The 17326-nt window shown below is 43.2% G+C and overlaps 1 protein-coding gene across 4 annotated transcripts in view; it reads right to left on the minus strand.

The window, feature by feature from the left end:
- The window catches only part of BAHCC1 (BAH domain and coiled-coil containing 1), a 129837-nt gene extending 121428 nt beyond the window's left edge, over positions 1-8409 (minus strand). For 3 of the 4 annotated variants that reach the window (XM_058166665.1, XM_058166664.1, XM_058166662.1), the window contains exon 1: positions 7982-8409. The gene's annotated coding sequence lies outside the window, so the exon portion shown is untranslated. Of the gene's footprint in view, positions 1-7000; positions 7291-7981 lie in introns of those variants that run through there. The other variant, XM_058166667.1, reaches the window with a different exon arrangement.
- Between the last annotated feature and the right edge of the window lie 8917 nt (positions 8410-17326).

The following is a 17326-nucleotide window of genomic DNA, read 5'->3' on the forward strand; positions in this document are numbered from 1 at the left end:
ATCTTATTATATACTACTATCATCATCTTCTTCATCATTATTTTGCAAAGAAGGGCTGCAGTTTTTCATTGCCTGAAAAAGGTTGTTTATCTGGCATTCCAAATTCACCTCCATGTGGGATGCCAACAGGACAGACCATTTTATTTAATCTTGTTTCCACCCTATTATTCCCTCAAAGTAAAGCCAGCAAGAGCCAAGAACATTCAAGAGGCTTCGGTTCCCAGTGGCTTTTTCTCCACATTTCCTAAGTCCAGTGTTAGCCCAAAGAGAAAATGTGAACCTTTTAAAAATTCCTCTAAATTCTCTAATAAGAATTTTATAATCAATAATAATCAAATAATAATAGTGTGTGATCAACCTTAATAATATAATTATAGGAAGATGAAACCTGAAAAAGTTAGCTAGTGCATGATGGAGGTTTTAGCAGCAACAAAGAGATGATTAAAGCAGATTTTCGTATACCTTGATCTAGACAGTCCAATCAAAGTAATAAAGGAGGAGGAAAGATGTGAGAATGGGGATAGGATAACCATTTTTTTCTGCCCGATCTACCGGACCAAGGTATTTAAGATCAAGATATTTAATTGGTTAAATTCCTATTTCTCCCTCTCCCGAGACAGATGCATTTTTTGGGGGGGCATAGAAGTATTTAGGAGGAAGCAAAATGCTTTCTATCCTGGTCAAATTAACAAATTTGTTAATCATAGAAATCTAAACAGATAAAGTTTATACTCATAAGTTAATATTTCAAGGAGTTTTACTACACATTTTATACAGAAAAGTTTTTATTCAGATGACCACTGAGAATTACCAATAATGTTTTGCTTATGAACTTATGAACATACGATATTTATGCCACCAATGCTCACTACAATTTCCACTGTGATTTCTCCATTTAAAACATGCGCATTTATTAGTCACAAACCTAGCAGAGTTTATTAATCACACTCAGACTTTCACACACGCTAGTGCACACACACACTTGATGGGGGTGAGATGTAACCAGTGAATTTAATGTATATTTCTCTGCCCCAGTCTTTCTTCCCCAAAACAATATTTTTTAAAAGTATCCAAGAGCTTTCAGCCCCCTAAACCTTTAGTTAAAGCCCTGTTAAATGCAGAATTGTAATTTGTAGTTAAATATATCCCAGTGTGTTCACACACTGAAAGTATAATTGAATGTGTTTGTTGTGTAAGGTTATCAAGGAACTAGCCCATCTGGGTTAAATTAAAGCAAGCTTAATAAACGGTGCCAGGCCTAGCCAAATCTCTTTCACTCTTTCTTTTCGTTCTGCGAATTGGATGAAGACAGAACATTCATATTCCAGCCCTGGACTTTTTCTACAGATTGGAAGTAGACTAGTATTTGGAGCAATCATTATAAGAAGGGAATTATGAACATTATTTTCAGAACCTAAATAAGCCCCTTTCTCAATATTTTGGGGAGCAATGAAGAACATCTGAACCTTTTCATGAGATGTACTTCTACCGATGAAATATTCTCACACACACATACAAACTTTGCCTGTGCCCCTCACCTGCAAATATAAAAATGTTCATGCTCAGATCACACGTGTCATACACCATCCTCTTTATAGCCAAAAGACAACATAATCCAAACAAGATTTAGGGAAGGGGTATGGTGTGTGTGTGTGTGTGTGTGTGTGTGTACATGTGTAGGGGATAAGTGTGTGTGTGTGTGTGTGTGAATGAGGCCGTTTTCCCGCAAACATGTTGTGACATGTCAAAAGGGTGCCTGTTTTGATAAACACATAATTAGTGCCAGGATGTGTGTGTGCAGCTGGGTAGAAAGGCATAACTTAGATAATAGCCAAAGCAGCACATATCTAGTCGGAGTGGGTTTACAAAACGGAACTTTTAAAAGGATCATTAAAGCCTCTTTGGCTGAATTGGGGGTGAGCTACTTTGGGTGATGGGGGGAGAAGCATAGAGGAAAACATGCAGCATATGTGAGTGCATGTGCATACAAAGAGAGAGATCGAAATGTGAAATAAATAAGTGTAGAAATACGTGGGGAAATGTGGGTGTTTGTGCAAGGGAGAAATGGAGGGAGGGAGAAATGCTTGATTTCAGGAGGTGCTGCTGGGAAGAAAAACCAGCCTTTTTTCCTCTCTCTGCCTTGTTCCCTTTGGGGCTAAATGGGAAGGGGGGAGGGGAAGGTGGCTGTTGGTGCTTAACTACTTTTATTGTTGTGTAAAGTGAAGGCCCTGAGGTGAAAGTGTGTATGTGTGTGTGTGTGGGGGGGGAGAGACAGACAGAGAAAGAGAGAGAGAGAGAGAGAGAGAGAAAGAAAGAAAGAAAGAAAGAAAGAAAGAAAGAAAGAAAGAAAGAAAGAAAGAAAGAAAGAAAGAAAGAAAGGCAGGAGGGAGTTCTGGCAAAACACTTCCTCAGGCCAGACGCTTTGCTTCTGTGTAATAGGCAAAATTCCCACCACTCCTGGTTTTGTGGAGGATTCGGAGGTTTTCCAAATCCATCCTTCCAGTCCAACAGTCCTTCAACTCAAGTCCCAGACCACAAAAGAGTGAAGCAAACTTTTCAGCTTCCTAGAACTCTCCATCCCTTTGCAAAAGGACATTCTTTGCTTCATCTGCATCCTTTTCCAGAATCCAAAGTCACCAAGTGGAAAAGACTGGTGGGTGAAGTGCCTAGAGCAGTGGTTCCCAACCAGTGTGCCGCGGCACTAAGGGGTGCCGTGAGATCTTTTGAGGGTGCCGGGAACTTTTGAGCTACGGAGATTTTAAATATCTATTTCCTTATAAGGGTGCCGGGAACTTTTGAAAGGCTTTCCAAGGGTGCCTCAAACAAGAAAAGGTTGTGCCTCAAACAAGAAAAGGTTGGGAACCACTGGCCTAGAGAATGGCCCTCATCCACAGCTCTGTAGGAGGACCATGTTCCTTGTTTGGATCCAACTCTCCTCTCTGTTCCTGGCTGGGCTCTTTAAGGAACAAGGCCAACTAATGGGTTCTAACAGATTCTAATGGGATAAGATTCAAGGAAAGGAGACTTCAGGATAGGATGTCCCTTCTATTTTCTCCTCACCACCCATCTTCCAAATAGCAGCAATGGAAACTGTGTAGGTTCATCTTAACTTGGGGAGATTATCTCTTATGAGGAGGGCCACACACCTAAAGGAGGATCTGTCACTCATGACCCAGAGGAAACAGTAAGAAGTTGGCCAAGAGTTTGGACCAGGGCTATTACTTCTGACAACTTTTTCCTCCCCCATCCAATCTTTTCAATCTGAGCACCTTTTAGCTGGCTTAACTTCAGGGCCCCAGAATGGGAAAGAGCCTGAAGGGGTTGCAACCAATTGCTGGTGAAAGGGAAAAAGTTCACAGAATGCAGCCCTGGGAGTGGTGCACATTACCACTTCTCAATTTCTGGGTTTTCCCCAATATTCAGAATTCAGTGAAAAGAGAACAGGCATATGTTGGGATCAAGACATTTTTGAGGGCTTCTTCCCCTCCAGCTGATGAAATATCAGTGCAGCTCTGACTCACCATTCATACAACATTGTTAAACTAGCCATTACATTGCATCATGTAAATCTCAATGGTGGGGAGGATTTTTAATTTTGCATTTTCCAACTTCCAAAAGATCAAGACCACATTTTGCAAATGACTCCCCCCCCATTCTATGTCCCCTTTTCCCTCCCAACTCCCAGAGGGAGGAGGAAAGTTATCCATAATTTCCGCCTTGGCCCCCTCCCTCTTTTAAACCTCAGGTAATAAATGAATGAAATATTGCCTGTAATTAACCCAAGAGAGCCAGGTTCCATCTAATGCTCAGGACAGAGAGCGATTATGATTTATAAAATAAAAAAAACTTCCCTCTCCTCAAGATGCAGAACAGAATTTAAGTTTTACATCCTCCCTTTGAAGAAGTCTTATCTACACAGTAATGGAACTTGGAGGAAGAAGCCGGAGCAAGGGGAGTATAAGAATCAGAGAAAGAAGAGAGGCACAACTTGATCCTTCCTTTAGGAATAGAAGGCTCCTTTTTGCTTCAAATTTCTTGATTTAGTCGAACTTCCTCCCTTTGCGCCCCCCCAAAAAAAGAGCTCTTGAGTTTCCTGTGGCAAAGGGGCGGAAGGGGGGGAAAAAATCAATCCCCGCTCTCGCCGGGCCCAGAAAGAGCAAGAAAAGGCAGGGAAATTCGTCAGTTCCAGGCTGGCTTTTGTGTTTTCGCTTTGGCCTCAGCAGACAAAACAAATCCCCGCCTCTGTCTTCGCGAGGGAGTTCCTGCGGTCGAGGAACCAACCCCACCGACTGCAACTCCCGCTCCACGCGAGGTGGAAGGAGCCCGACGAGCCTCTCTCTCTCTCTCTCTCCCACGCCCCGCCAGAAACCCCCCTCTCCACGTTCCGCTTGGGCCTTGCACCCAGCCCTTAAACTAAACGGGAAAAGTAGCCCGGCTGCTTCGCTTCCCCTTGGGCGCAAAGGCGGCGGAATGAAGCCCGCCTGAACTCCCGGAGCGGTCAGAGCCCTTGCAAACCGGAGAGAGGAAGTCGCCTGCAGAGGATCCGGAGCACATTCTCCGCCAGCCATCTTCTTTTTGCCTTCTTTCCCGCTCCGATCCACGCCCTCCTTTATCCGCTTAATCCTCCGGGAAGGGAACCCGCCTTTCTCTTCAGCTTCTCGGGCTCGAGGCGTCCAAAGAGCAAAAGGTCCGCGCGGGTAGGTCGGGGAGAAGAGGAGCGAGAGCGGGCAGGCCTGCAAGGGATGGGGGTGGGGACTGAACTTGCCCAGTGTTCTTGAATGGGAAAGGCCGGCCGGCAGCCTCGAGCGGAGAGGGATCCCTTCACTCAATCCTAACTCACCGGCAGGCCTCCCCCCCCTTTTTTTTAAGAAGCAGAAACTGGAGAACGATCTGCTGATCACCCTTGAGGATCACATTGTTATCAATGCATGGAAGGGGGGGGCTGGAGGTGGGAGACAGGAGACGACGAAGCTTTTTTTCCTTGTCACGATTTCTTGGAAGAAAAGTAAAAGGCGACGAAAGGAACCCCCGGAAACCTTGAGAGAGAGAGAGGAAGAGCAGCAAGGCAAAAGGCCCTTCCCGGGTTTCCCAGTATTTTCCCGGAGCTTTGCTTTAAAGGCACCCGGGCGATCAAGGCTCTCGGGAAGCGTTGGGCAGACGCACGGGCCAGAAAACAGCAGAACAACGAGGGAGGGAAGGAAGGAAGGAAGGCGGTCTCCGAATTATCAGACCGACCCAGAGATTCGGGCGTCTCCCCAAAGGGCAGGAGCGGTCTGCGAAAGACGGACCTTTGCGAGCTGCTCTAAGGGGACTCTGGGCCAGATGCTTCTCTCTTCCGGCAGCCCCTAAAGCTCGAGACGAGCCAGGCCTGCTCTTTTGCTACCCCTTTTTGTTAACGGAAAGTCAATGCCTTTAATTAAAAATCGTTAAATAAATCCATCTCTTTACTAGCACAAATATACTTTCTGTACCGAGTTTGCAAAAGATATTGACAGAAACTCGAGCGGCAGGGTCCGGAGACAGTTTGATTTCACAGAAGAAAGGAGGGGATGGGGGAGCATGAAACAATGCTTTTTAATCACACACATCTATATATCAGATTATTTAAACAAAACTATTCCCATTTATCTAGCATTTAGGGCTATCTCCTTCTAAAATAATTTTTCACTTGTATATTTTCTATTTTCACTGGGCAGTCTTAATGCATATTTAGTCAAAAACAAGACTTATTGTCTAAAATAAAGCTTAGACCAGGATGAATGTGCTATGACTTGTATTATAAAGCTGCCCACTTACACAGGAGTAAATGCATTCACTCATGAGTAATCAAAATTCACAACTGTACATTGTTAATTGCTCTTCTTTCCAGAGGAAAACAAAGCAGTGATATTTAAATTAAGCAGATGAGAGTGGGAGTTAGATTTAAAATCCAGCTTGGAAATAATATAGCATTTATGATTCTAAATAAACCTAGAAATGGGTTTGAAAAGTATTTGCAGGCAGATTAACAGGACAGTTTTAATTAAATAAAGAAAAATGTTAGCTGTGGGTGACTTCTGGTTTGATACAAAAGAAAGCTTTAAATATATTTTCTGTAAGTGGCACTGTGGCAAATTCTGTTGCACTTAAGCTGTAATTTTTGTGATTTTTTTTTTGAAAAAGGAAGTAGTGTGCCTCAAATTTTATTTGAGGTTTCCAGTATAGGAGGCTTTGAAAAGTAGAAAAGCATGGACTCTTACATTTGTAATTCAATTTTTTTAAAATAATAAATTCCAATGCTCTATCCAGCAGACTGGAGGTTGTTTTATTTCACAATTGTAACAAAAAAAGGTAATATATTTATTTGCAAAGGACCTTGGCTTAATGGAAGCCTGCAAAAATATGTGGGTAAATTCCCAACCAAATTTTGAATATATTTAAAGACCAATGGGATGATATCCATTAAGGAAAGATCTATGAAGCTTCCTTACTTCTTTTAAAATTGCTTAAAGAGAAATGTATTAGTATATAGATTCTTCCTTCTCCTTAATAAGTACAGTGGCATCACTTAAAAGAAATACATTTAGTTTTCTTCAGGTAGCACATTTTCAGTGGGAAAATGGGACCTTGGAATAAATACAGAACAAATTGTACTGAAGAGAATAGTACTATATTACTCTTTTGTTTTTGTTTTCTTTATAAAACATTTTTCTCTTGGAAAGAGGAATTTAGCTAATGATGGGGGTTTTCAACGACACAGCGCAAGAACCTTGTAATAAGTTGCATGAAAGGAGATAAATGCAAAATCGCCCTAGGACTGGACTTGCAGTAAGAAAAAGGAAGCCTGCAAAGTGGGGTGGAAGGAAAAGACATTTTTCTCCCCCACTTCAGAATTAAATCGGCGGAAACGGCGCTTCCTAATAAAAAGGAATATCAAGAAAGACAATACGTCAAAAGAAAGAAGAGGAAGAAGAGCAATTCACGCATGCAAACGGCAGGCACGGATGCCGCAATTACTTACGGATCGCTGCTTTCCTGGGTCAACGTTCCGTTTAACTAAGCCACGGACACCAAACAATCCAAAGGGAAAAAACTGAGCTCACGGCAAAAAAGTAAGGGCACCCAACCCGAGCCATGGGTGAGGAAAAAAAACAGCAACAAAACAAAAAACCCCCACAAAAACACGCCGTCTTAAGATATGGGGTGAGAGAAGTACACGCGCGCGCCTAATATGTTAGAAATTGGCTTTTCTTCCCTTCGGCTTTCCTTTCGCGGAGCTTCTCTCGGCCTTCTCTGCCTCCGAAAAGCGGAAATTGAGGACGGCTTTTGCATGTGTGCGCCGAGATCCCAGCTCCCCCATCCCTCCCCCTCCTCCTCCTCCTCCCCCAGCCGCCGGGGTGTTTGAGAATCTGGTTTTACGATGACGGCCCCGGCTCTGCCGCTATTATGAATTTCGTCTTTGGTCGGTAGTCTTTTGCTCCAGCTCCAAGGTCTCCCTACCTGCCCATGTGGAGTAAATCCATTCAATTAGGGCACCAAGACGGAGCTGGAGGCTCTATAATCACAAATTTATGGCCGGATGACGTGCCTCTTCTCTCTCTCTCCCTCTCCCACAATGGAGACCAGTGACATTAAACAGAAAATTGATGAGAGAGAAGCGAAATCTAATCTCTTCTTCCCACTTCTTCCACGCTGCTGTTGCCGGCTTGCCTCCCCCCCCCTTGTTTGCAGAGGGAAAGGAGGGGTGCTGCCGGGGATGGGGAGAAGGGCTTTTCGCTCGCTCTTGGGAACGAGAAGGGGAGCGGGATAGTTGAGGTTTCCTCCCGATCCCCGGCATTTCTTCCTCGCCCGTTCGCGATCTCTCTACTGCACAACCGAGGCGAGCGTTGGGCTCGCTGAGATGTAGATCACCCGAGTTCCCAATATTCTCTCTCTTCTACCCCCCCACCCGCCCCGCGCAGCCCCCCTCGAGTCGAGGCCAGCGGGGGCTCTGAGGACTTACCCGATTGGGCTCGCGCTTTTTAGTGCGGAGTTGCATTTTCTTCCCGGGCAAGGGATCAGGAGGTCGGGGGGGTCTCCCGTTTTTCCCAAGGCGAAAAAGCCCGGGTGTCCTCTGCTAGGCCACGCTTTGAAGGGAGCCGAAAGGAAAAGGAAGCCTTCCCGGGCAAAGCGGGGAGTTTGGGGTCTGCATTTCAGCCCGGCTGCATTCCGCCGCGTTGGAAGAGAAGAGCTCCCTCGGCTTCCAACCCGCACGCCCGGCACAGCGAGAGGGGGAAGGGGGCGGGCGGGGAGCCCTGGCAAGGATCTACTTGGAATCGAGACAAAGTAACGTCCCTGTTGCAGCTGCGAACGGCGCGGGGGAGGGGGAGGAAATCCCGGCTCCTCCGCGTTCCAAACAAGAGGAGGAAAGCGAGGCTCGCGGTGCTCGGGCCGCTTCCCCAAAGTGGGGCCGCGCTCTACTACCGCGCCACCGCCACCGCCGCCGCCGCCGCCTTCCGATGCAGAAGCCCTTCGGTCGGCACTCCCGGCCGCCAGCTCCTCTCCATTGCCTGGCTCGCTAGCCCGCAATGTAAACCACCTACGGCAGCTGCGAAAGAGCGGGGGAGGTGGGCACGCGGGGAGGGAGAAAGTACACTGTCCAGACTTCACCGTTTGCTTTCAACTTTTTTTTTTTTTTAGGTGTGCGTGTCTGTCTTTCTGACCCCCCCCCATCCCCGGCTTCCCCCCCCCCGCCCATTTCCCTGCCATTCTCAGCGTCCTTGTCTGGAACAAGTTTACAACTCCGCTGCTGTTCCCGCACCTCAGACATAATAGCGACCGAGATGGATCTTGCCTTCTCGCTGAGTCTGCATTTTTCAAAGGAGCTCCCGGGTCTTCCCTCCCCTCCCCCCCTTCTTTCTGTTTAAGCTTGGGAGGTCACTGACCTCACAAGGGTGGAGTGGGAGGGGGGGGGACAACCGGCAAGGGAGCGCGTGTAGCGTCACAGTCCTGGCCCCCATTAGATCTGCCTTTCATCTCCCTCATTCTGATTACACACGCGCGCGGACGCGCGCGCGCGCACACACACCCCCCCCCCACAAGCTGAAGGAAAGAAACAATTCGGCAAGGGAGCTTTTCCCCTACATTATACTGTATATTAAAGGCAACCTTCCCCAACCGAGGCCCCCAGGTATGTTTGGAGGACAGTGATAAACATGCTGGCTAGGAATTATGGTAAACATAGTCCTGACATATTCAGATGACACTGGATTGCCTTATGCTTTGTATTAGCCTCCCTAGGCTTCTCTTTTCCACACCATGTTTTTGTGTGGAAGAGGTGACCAATACTTTCCTTTTGCCTTTGAATAACCCGTATATGATACTTGTTTTTTCTTCCATTCAATCATATCCCATTCTCCAAGACTACCTGGACAGGTCCTTGCAGTTTTCTTAGCAAGGTTCTTCTTCATAAATGATCATTGCTTCCTTCCTGGGGCAGAGAGAAAGTGACCGGCCCAAAGTCATCTACATGGACTTGTGCCTAAGATGGGACTAGACCTTTGTTATAAGTTATATGTTAGTGATTCAGTTCCTTTCACTATAAAAGTCCCATGATAAAGATATGATGTTACAAAATGCTAGGGGAGTCTCCATAACCAAAGGGAAAGGGTTTCAATTAAGCTCGGCTCCTGGCAATTTCACAAACATGTCCGGGCTGTCTTCTGGGCCACAAGACATACGGTAAATGGTTTATAGTTCCCTCTTCCTGGATGTTTTGCAACTTTCCAATCTAGCCAACAGCTCTGGAATTCCCAGGTGGTTTCCTACATAGATGGACTGGACTACAATGACCAAGAGGCACCATTGGCAGCTGCACTTTTGCCATGTCTGAATTGTGCCTAGTTGCAGAAGGCAACTAAAGAGAATGACAGAAAGGATCTTTCATGATGTACAAGATAAGAAGACTCTCGGTGAGGAACATCCTTTTAAAAAATTGGGATTCCTATTTGAATAACATGCTGTTCCAGTTGCATACAGTGTTAAACATTCTGACTTGGTTTATGCACTGTGCTAAAGCACAGTTTAACCATCTTTTGTGGCAAAGAGCACCACTAGCAAGCTTCATATGACATATTGAACATATTCTCCCCCTACCCCCAGCTAAGGGATTGATTGGGCCTTTGAATGGAGGGCTGAAGGCCACATTCCAGCAGGGAGTGGACAACTAAATTTGATTTGATTGAAAATTCAAAACAGCTCCTCAGATTGCTATCTAGTCATCTGTTTGATCATTTCCCTCATCTGTCACATTCTGGAGGTCTCAAGGAGTGCACCCAAGGCTCAAGGGGGAATACAGCTGCAGGCTTCAAATTGCCTACTCTTTTACTAAGTAATATACTGTGACTTTCCAACTACAATATGTTAAGTCAAAACTAGCAGTAGCATGGCTTAGCAGAAAATGTAAATCCAGTCTGTATCTGCTTAATTTCTTAGACTGTTCTCCTGCTTGGGGTGGGGGGGTGGGGGTTGATAGTTCTCTGTCCCTTTTAACCTTCTCCCTTCTTTTCACAGTCAGCAGTGCCTAGACAAAGAACTATTTATTTGGATGGAAGAACTGCTCCCCACCCCTCAAAACTTGTGGTTGGTTACCTGCTGAGAAGCCTGAGTAGACAAGGTTTATCTTTTGTTTCTTGAAAGGCCTCTTCCACTGAATCCTTTCCACACAATAGCATAACCTGGTGAACCTAGTTAGTGCCTTTAACATTCCCTTACAGAGTGCTTAGGAAGGTGGGTTCAGCCTTTAGACGCTTTCCTGATTTGTTAGTTTAGCCTGTTACATCAGATGTGGAATTTTGCCCTGATTGGGCCGAGCAACAATCAATATCCTCAAAGAAGCTGGCTTACATTTATCCACCATGTCTGATCAAACTTTGAGGATAATAGGGCTCTGCAAACCTTAAAAAAAGTTCTGCAGGCCTCATGTGAGCACAATCCCTCTCTGTTTTTAATAAAAGCATTTTTTTTTAGGCTTGCGTGAGAGCCTGAGAAAAGATGTGGCTGCTTTAAGAGTAGTATTAAGGAACTGAGTCATTAAAGCAGCATCATTCTTTCCAGTAAGTAATTGTACTTGTGCAAGATCTGGAGCAGGGTTTTTGTTTTGGTTTTTTTGGAATTACTTTTGAAGTGTCCTCAGTCTAGAGGATAGTGCTTAGAATAAAGGACAAAAAAAAAGAAGGAGGGCCAGCATCCAAATGATGTCTCTCCAGCTATCCTTCCTCCACTGAACTCCAGACAGATTCTGAAACCCCTGCATTGATGCAAACGAATAATATGTAATTAATTTTGGTATGTTGACTGTATTGATTTTATTTGGCGCTCTCTGTGGGTGATTATTGTGTTCCTTTATTTTTTCAATATTTCCCTTAATGGCTTCTGGATATCTAGAGACTTAGCTTCATTGGTTTAAAAAGCAACTCCCTACAAAAAATTTTCCCCCTTGTGCAGGACTACATAGCTACGGTACCTAGGACCCTTCAACATGGCAGTGTTAAAGAGCTATTCCCCAAGCTGCATAAGGTGGCAGGAAAGGCTGCTGTTATAAATGTTTACTGCTGCACTTCCAACCCTAACTTGGCCTTGGCAATGAAGCAGAATAGGGGTTCTGTCCACAAGAGGTGTGGGGTGTGTGTGTGAAACATTGCCTTTAGTACCAGTTTCTGGGAGTGGAAGATCCATGGGTTTTCTTCTGTTAAATCTGCAACCTATGGTTCCATGAGAATTGGAGATGCCATCAAATAGCCATTCTACTCCATTTACCTCCCCCTGCTTTTCCTGCCCCATGTCAAGAGGAGCATGAAAAAGGAAGGAAGAAAAAGTGGAAATTGATTTTTTAAATGCCAGATTTTCCAGTACCAAAAGTTGGGCTTTCTCCATGCTTACCTACAGAAAAATCACTCTCCATCTTCACTTTCCTTCCGAAGAAACTTTTCTATTTACACAGAATGCTTCCATAGAGTAGGATTTGAAGAAGGAATGGCTCACTCTCTCCTTAAGAAGCCATTGCTAGATCCAGTAGATTTTTATTTGGTCTTCAACCTTCCTACTTAGGGAAGGCTATTAAGAGGGTGGTAGGACCCAAGTGCTCCGATTCCTTGCCCCAGCTCCTGCCCACCTGATAATCTGAAAGTATGGAAATGCAAGTAAATTACCACTTTGGTGGGAAGGTAACGGCATTCCGTGCACCTTTGACATATAGTCACATGACCACAGAAAATGTCTTTAGGCAATGCTGGCTCCCTCAGTCACGAAAAGGAGCGGGCACTGCACTCTAGAATCAGATATGACTAGACAGAGAAATCTTTGCCTTTAGGTTTGAAGCTCCAGAAGGTCTGGAGAAGGTAGATCATCTAGATCCATTTCAAGTGGTTTCCAGGCTGGACTATAGTCCCGAGATAGCATTGACTGCAGTTACTAATGATCTCTGGCCGAGTCAGGATGGGAATGGTGCATCTGTCCTTCCCTCCTTCATCAATCTTTTACTGGCCTTTGATACCACTGATAATACCATATTTCCCTGAAAATAAGACCCTATCTTATATTTTTTTGAACCCCGAAATAAGCACTTGGCTTTATTTTTGGGGAGGTCTTATTATTTTGGGGTACGTGGCGCATGGGGCACCGTCTTACCTGATTTCCATCTTTGCGTTTAAATATTTTTGGGGAGGGCTTATTTTTGGGGGAGGCTTAGTTTAGTGTATGCGCTCAAAAGCCTGATTGGACTTATTATCAGGGGATGTCTTATTTTTGGGGAAACAGGGTAATATCCCTCTGGACCAGCTTAGGGGGTTGGGAGTGGGAGCAGTTTTACAGTGGTTGTTCTTACATTAAAGCCAGTTGTACTTGGTGTAGGTGTTGCATTGCAGGATGCCTCAGGGTTTGTCTCTCTCCCAACTCATCTGGGTGAGGTCATTCATTGGCACAGTTTGAAGCATCAACAGTATGCTGATGATACAAGGTTCTATATCTCAGCCCCAGGCCTTGCAAATGAGGAATGAAGGAACCTGTTAAGGTTCCTTCCTACTTCTGGATGGGAACAACAGTTTTCATTTAACCCTAGTAAGATTGAGTTGCTGGGGGGCTTAGGGGTGCCCCAGAAGTGGACATTTTCCATCTCTGACTCTGAACGGGGTAGTTCTCATTTACGACGTACAGATCCACTTGGATTGATAGCTACTGCTCAAGGAGTGGGTGGCAGCCAAGTCCCTCAAGGCATTTGCACAAATCCATCGTATATGCCAATTGTGCCTGTTTGTGGATCAGGAGCTTCTGTTCATGATCAGTCATGCCTTATTCACCTCCCAGTTGGATTTTTGCAATGTTCTCTGCATGGGGCTGTCTTTGAAGAGCATTCAGAAGCTGCAATGGATCCAGAATGCCATGACACGGACTGTTTTGGGCACACCCCAGTATGATCAAATAAGACCACTGCTTTGTGAGCTGCACTACTTCTCTTCCAGGGGCAATTCCATGTACTGGTTGCCACCTATAAAGTTCTGTGAGGCTACCTATCTCCAGTTGCCTCTGAGCCTCTCACCAGATCTAGCAGAATGTCCATGCTCTCATCTAATGGGAACCAGGAAGCTAGCTTTCTCTGTTGTGACACCTGCCCAAGGAAGCCTCCCACATGAGATTCAAGTGGCTGTGACCTTATTAGCCTTCTGGAAGATCTTGAAGTCCTGGCCTTTCCCCAAGTGCTGGGGTCAGTGTGTTAGCTGAGTCTGGTATGTTTTGTGATGAGTTGTGAATTGCTTACTAGGAGCTTTGGTGTCAGTTTATTGTTTGATTTTGTATTGCTATCTTATGCTTTATGTGCTGTTGGTGACTCATGTTCACAAGACTGAGATGGGAATCATAGACATTCTTTACACCAATACAAGGTAGCATATTATCCTGAAGACCCCTTCAAGGAAGGAAGGAAGCAAAAAAAAACCTGTTTTAGTCCTCCTTCCTCCCTTTTATATTTGTTCTGACTAGTACAGGAACTTGAGGCAACTTACATCATATTCCCTTCTGCTATGTTCTCCTCTTCTGCAGGGAGGGCTGAGAGAGAATGACAGGCTGGAAATCACTTGATGAGCATCTATACCTGAGGGTGGACCAGAACCTGGGTCTTAACTATTACACTATGGTTTGGAGCATCTAAACATTTCAAGCAAAGCCAAAATGCTCCTATCAGTTTCACTTGTTGATTTTCCTAATGGTTAACTAACAACATGATGATTTAGTGTGGTGTAGGATTCCAGCTTTTGTCTTTAAAAAAAGAGAGACAAAATGTTCCATTAAGGGTCGTGATGTTAGGCAAGGAAAGATTACTGGGGTAATATCCTCTTATTTATCATCCTTTAACATCATGCCTTTTTGCGTAACCTCTATGCGATGTAGTTGATAATAATTTCTTGTCTTATCTTTCACATGCAACTTAATGCTGCAGGACAACTTTTATGAGTCCCCACCCATTTTTTTTCTTTTAAAAACCTCTGCTGGAATTTACCTAAAGCTCACAATTTCTCCCATAATTCTGAGTAGCTCTTTATGGCCATTTTGGATGGACTATTTTCCAATCCAGTTGGACTGTGCCTGGTACGAATAATGTTTTCTGGAGCCTGAGAACAGGAGACAGATGCCACTATTTAACTTCAACTGAACCTAAATCAAATTCATGTTCTGCTAGGACAATGAGTTAAACAGCATTGAAATCATCTTATTTCCATTTAGATGTGACCTGAATTAATCCAAATAGTGCTTAAAATTATTACAGCAACTACTCAGGAAAAGAAGAAAAAAACACCTGAATCATTTATTTGAATTTCTTGTCTGGACATTTGTTCTTTAAATACAAAGTTTCTAAGAAGACAGAGGACTGTTAAGAGTTTATAACAATTCCCTACTTCCCCCAAAATCTGCAGGTAGTATGAGATTAGAGTTGTCAGACACAAGCAACCAGATCCACATGTGAAAAGGTCCAGTTGACTAGTTTATAGTTTATAGTCTGGTATACTACAAGAATCTCCCCATACTGCTCACTTTCCCTTGGGGACAAACGAATAAGGTTCCATGGAGCTGGGGGTGGGGCGGTGGGGGATGTCAGTCTCTTCTGGGTGCACAACAATTCAAGGCTAATTCCCTGCTTGATCCCTCTCGCTTATCTGGCTAGAAATTTCCCTACGTCAATAAAAGAAACTTGAAAACGTCCACAGAATATTTATACCATTTGTCTTTAAAGGTAGTAGAACATTGTCCTTTTCTTTTCTTTCTTTCCTTTTTTTATTGAAAAAGTTTTACAATTTTTTTTTAACAATTATCTCCCCCCCCCTCCACCCTCGCCGCCCTCCCTTCCCCCCTCCCCTTCCCCCCTTCCCCTCCTGGAGACTTCCCAGAACAAAATATAGGGTATAACATCTTACAAACATATGCTAAAATACTACAAAAACCATAACCCATAATCTCTTCTCCCCCATTGCTCCCTTAACTCCCCCTTCCCTTTTAAACAAATACACAAATACAATACATTTCCTACAATCACTCATAAGCTATTTGATACTTTTTAGTCTGATACTTATTTTGAATATAATCAATCCATCTTCTCCATTCTACTATATATTGTTCTTGTGAATAATCTTTCAGATATGCAGAAATTTTTGCCATTTCTGCCAAATTTGAAACTTTGTCCATTCTTCAATTGTAGGCAATTCTTCTTTCTTCCAATATTGCGCCTCCAAAAGTCTCACTGCTAATATTAAGTTCAATATTAATTTAGTCTCTATTACTGTACAATCCGTAATTATACCTAATAAAAACAATTGTGGAGTAAACTTTATCTTCTTTTTCAAGATATTCTGCATAATCCACCATATTTTAATCCAAAACGGTTTGATTTTTTTACAAGTCCACCATATATGATAATAGGTAGCATCATCACTGTCACATCTCCAACATTTAGGTTGCATATTCGGATACATACATGCCAGCTTTTTAGGGTCTAAATGCCATCTATAAAACATTTTATAAAAATTTTCTCTTAAATTTTGTGCTTGAGTAAATTTAACATTCCTAACCCAAATCTTCTCCCACGTTTCCATCATTATAGGTTGTTGAATTTGTGCCCATTTTATCATACAATCCTTAACTAATTCCGTTTCTGAATCTATTTCTATCAATACATTGTATAACCTTTTAATATGCATTTGACCTTGATCTTTAATTTGTTTTACCAAATTTTCCTCAGTTAGCGCAATACCAATTTTCTGGTCAATACTCCATCTAGATTGCAATTGTCCATACTGAAACCATGTATAATTTTTCCCTTCTTGTTTCAATATATTCAAAGATTTCAATTGTAATTTACCCTTTTCTACAAGAAGAAGCTCTTTATAAGCAATCCTCTCTTGCTTTTGTTCTATATTTATATTCTCTATCGCATATCTGGGGATTGCCCATATAGGTATCTTATTGTCTAACTTATATTGATACTTTTTCCCAACCCTTAACAAAGCATTCCTGAAAATATGACTTTTAAAAATATTATCTATTTTCTTACCATATACTAGATAAGCATGCCATCCATATAACAGATCATGACCTTCTATATTCAAAATTCTTTCTTCTGTTAAATTAAACCAATCACTAATCAATGACAAAACAACTGCTTCATAATATAATTTCAAATTAGGCATTTTTAAACCCCCTCTTTCACATATATCCTGCATTATTTTTAACTTTATTCTCGGGTTTTTTACCCATCCAAATAAAGTTGCTAATCCCTTTCTGCCACTCCCGCAAATTTACATCCTTTTTAAGTACTGGTATCATTTGAAACAAGAATAGAAACCTAGGCAAAACATTCATTTTTATTGCTGCTATTCTTCCCAGCAAAGATAATTGTAATTTCTTCCAATTCTCCATTTCCTTCTGTACCTTCTGCCAGTCCTTTTCTTTTCTTATTGCTGGTATTCACTTGTAGATCCAAAGCAGATTAAACGCAAATTTTCCTACCTTGTGCTGTCCAGATGTGTTGGGTTCCCAGAGATGCCTGACCATATCAACTAGGAATGTTGGAAATTGTAGCCCAACCTTACCTGGAGGGCACTGAGTGGGAATGCTAGAGAAGAATGTTTTCCATAGATTAATGAGAACTAATTTTAAATAGGCTTCTTGTATCTGATGACATATAGTCCATAAAAATGTGTGTGATAATGAATTTCTTAATTTTAAGGTATGACTAGATTCTTTGTTGTTTGGTTGCAAAGGACTAAGCTGACTATCTCTCTAAAAAAACGTTCAAGCCTTTGTTCAACGGAAAAGATTACTA

Source organism: Ahaetulla prasina, chromosome 2, assembly GCF_028640845.1.
Source record: "Ahaetulla prasina isolate Xishuangbanna chromosome 2, ASM2864084v1, whole genome shotgun sequence".
Lineage (NCBI taxonomy): Eukaryota > Metazoa > Chordata > Lepidosauria > Squamata > Colubridae > Ahaetulla > Ahaetulla prasina.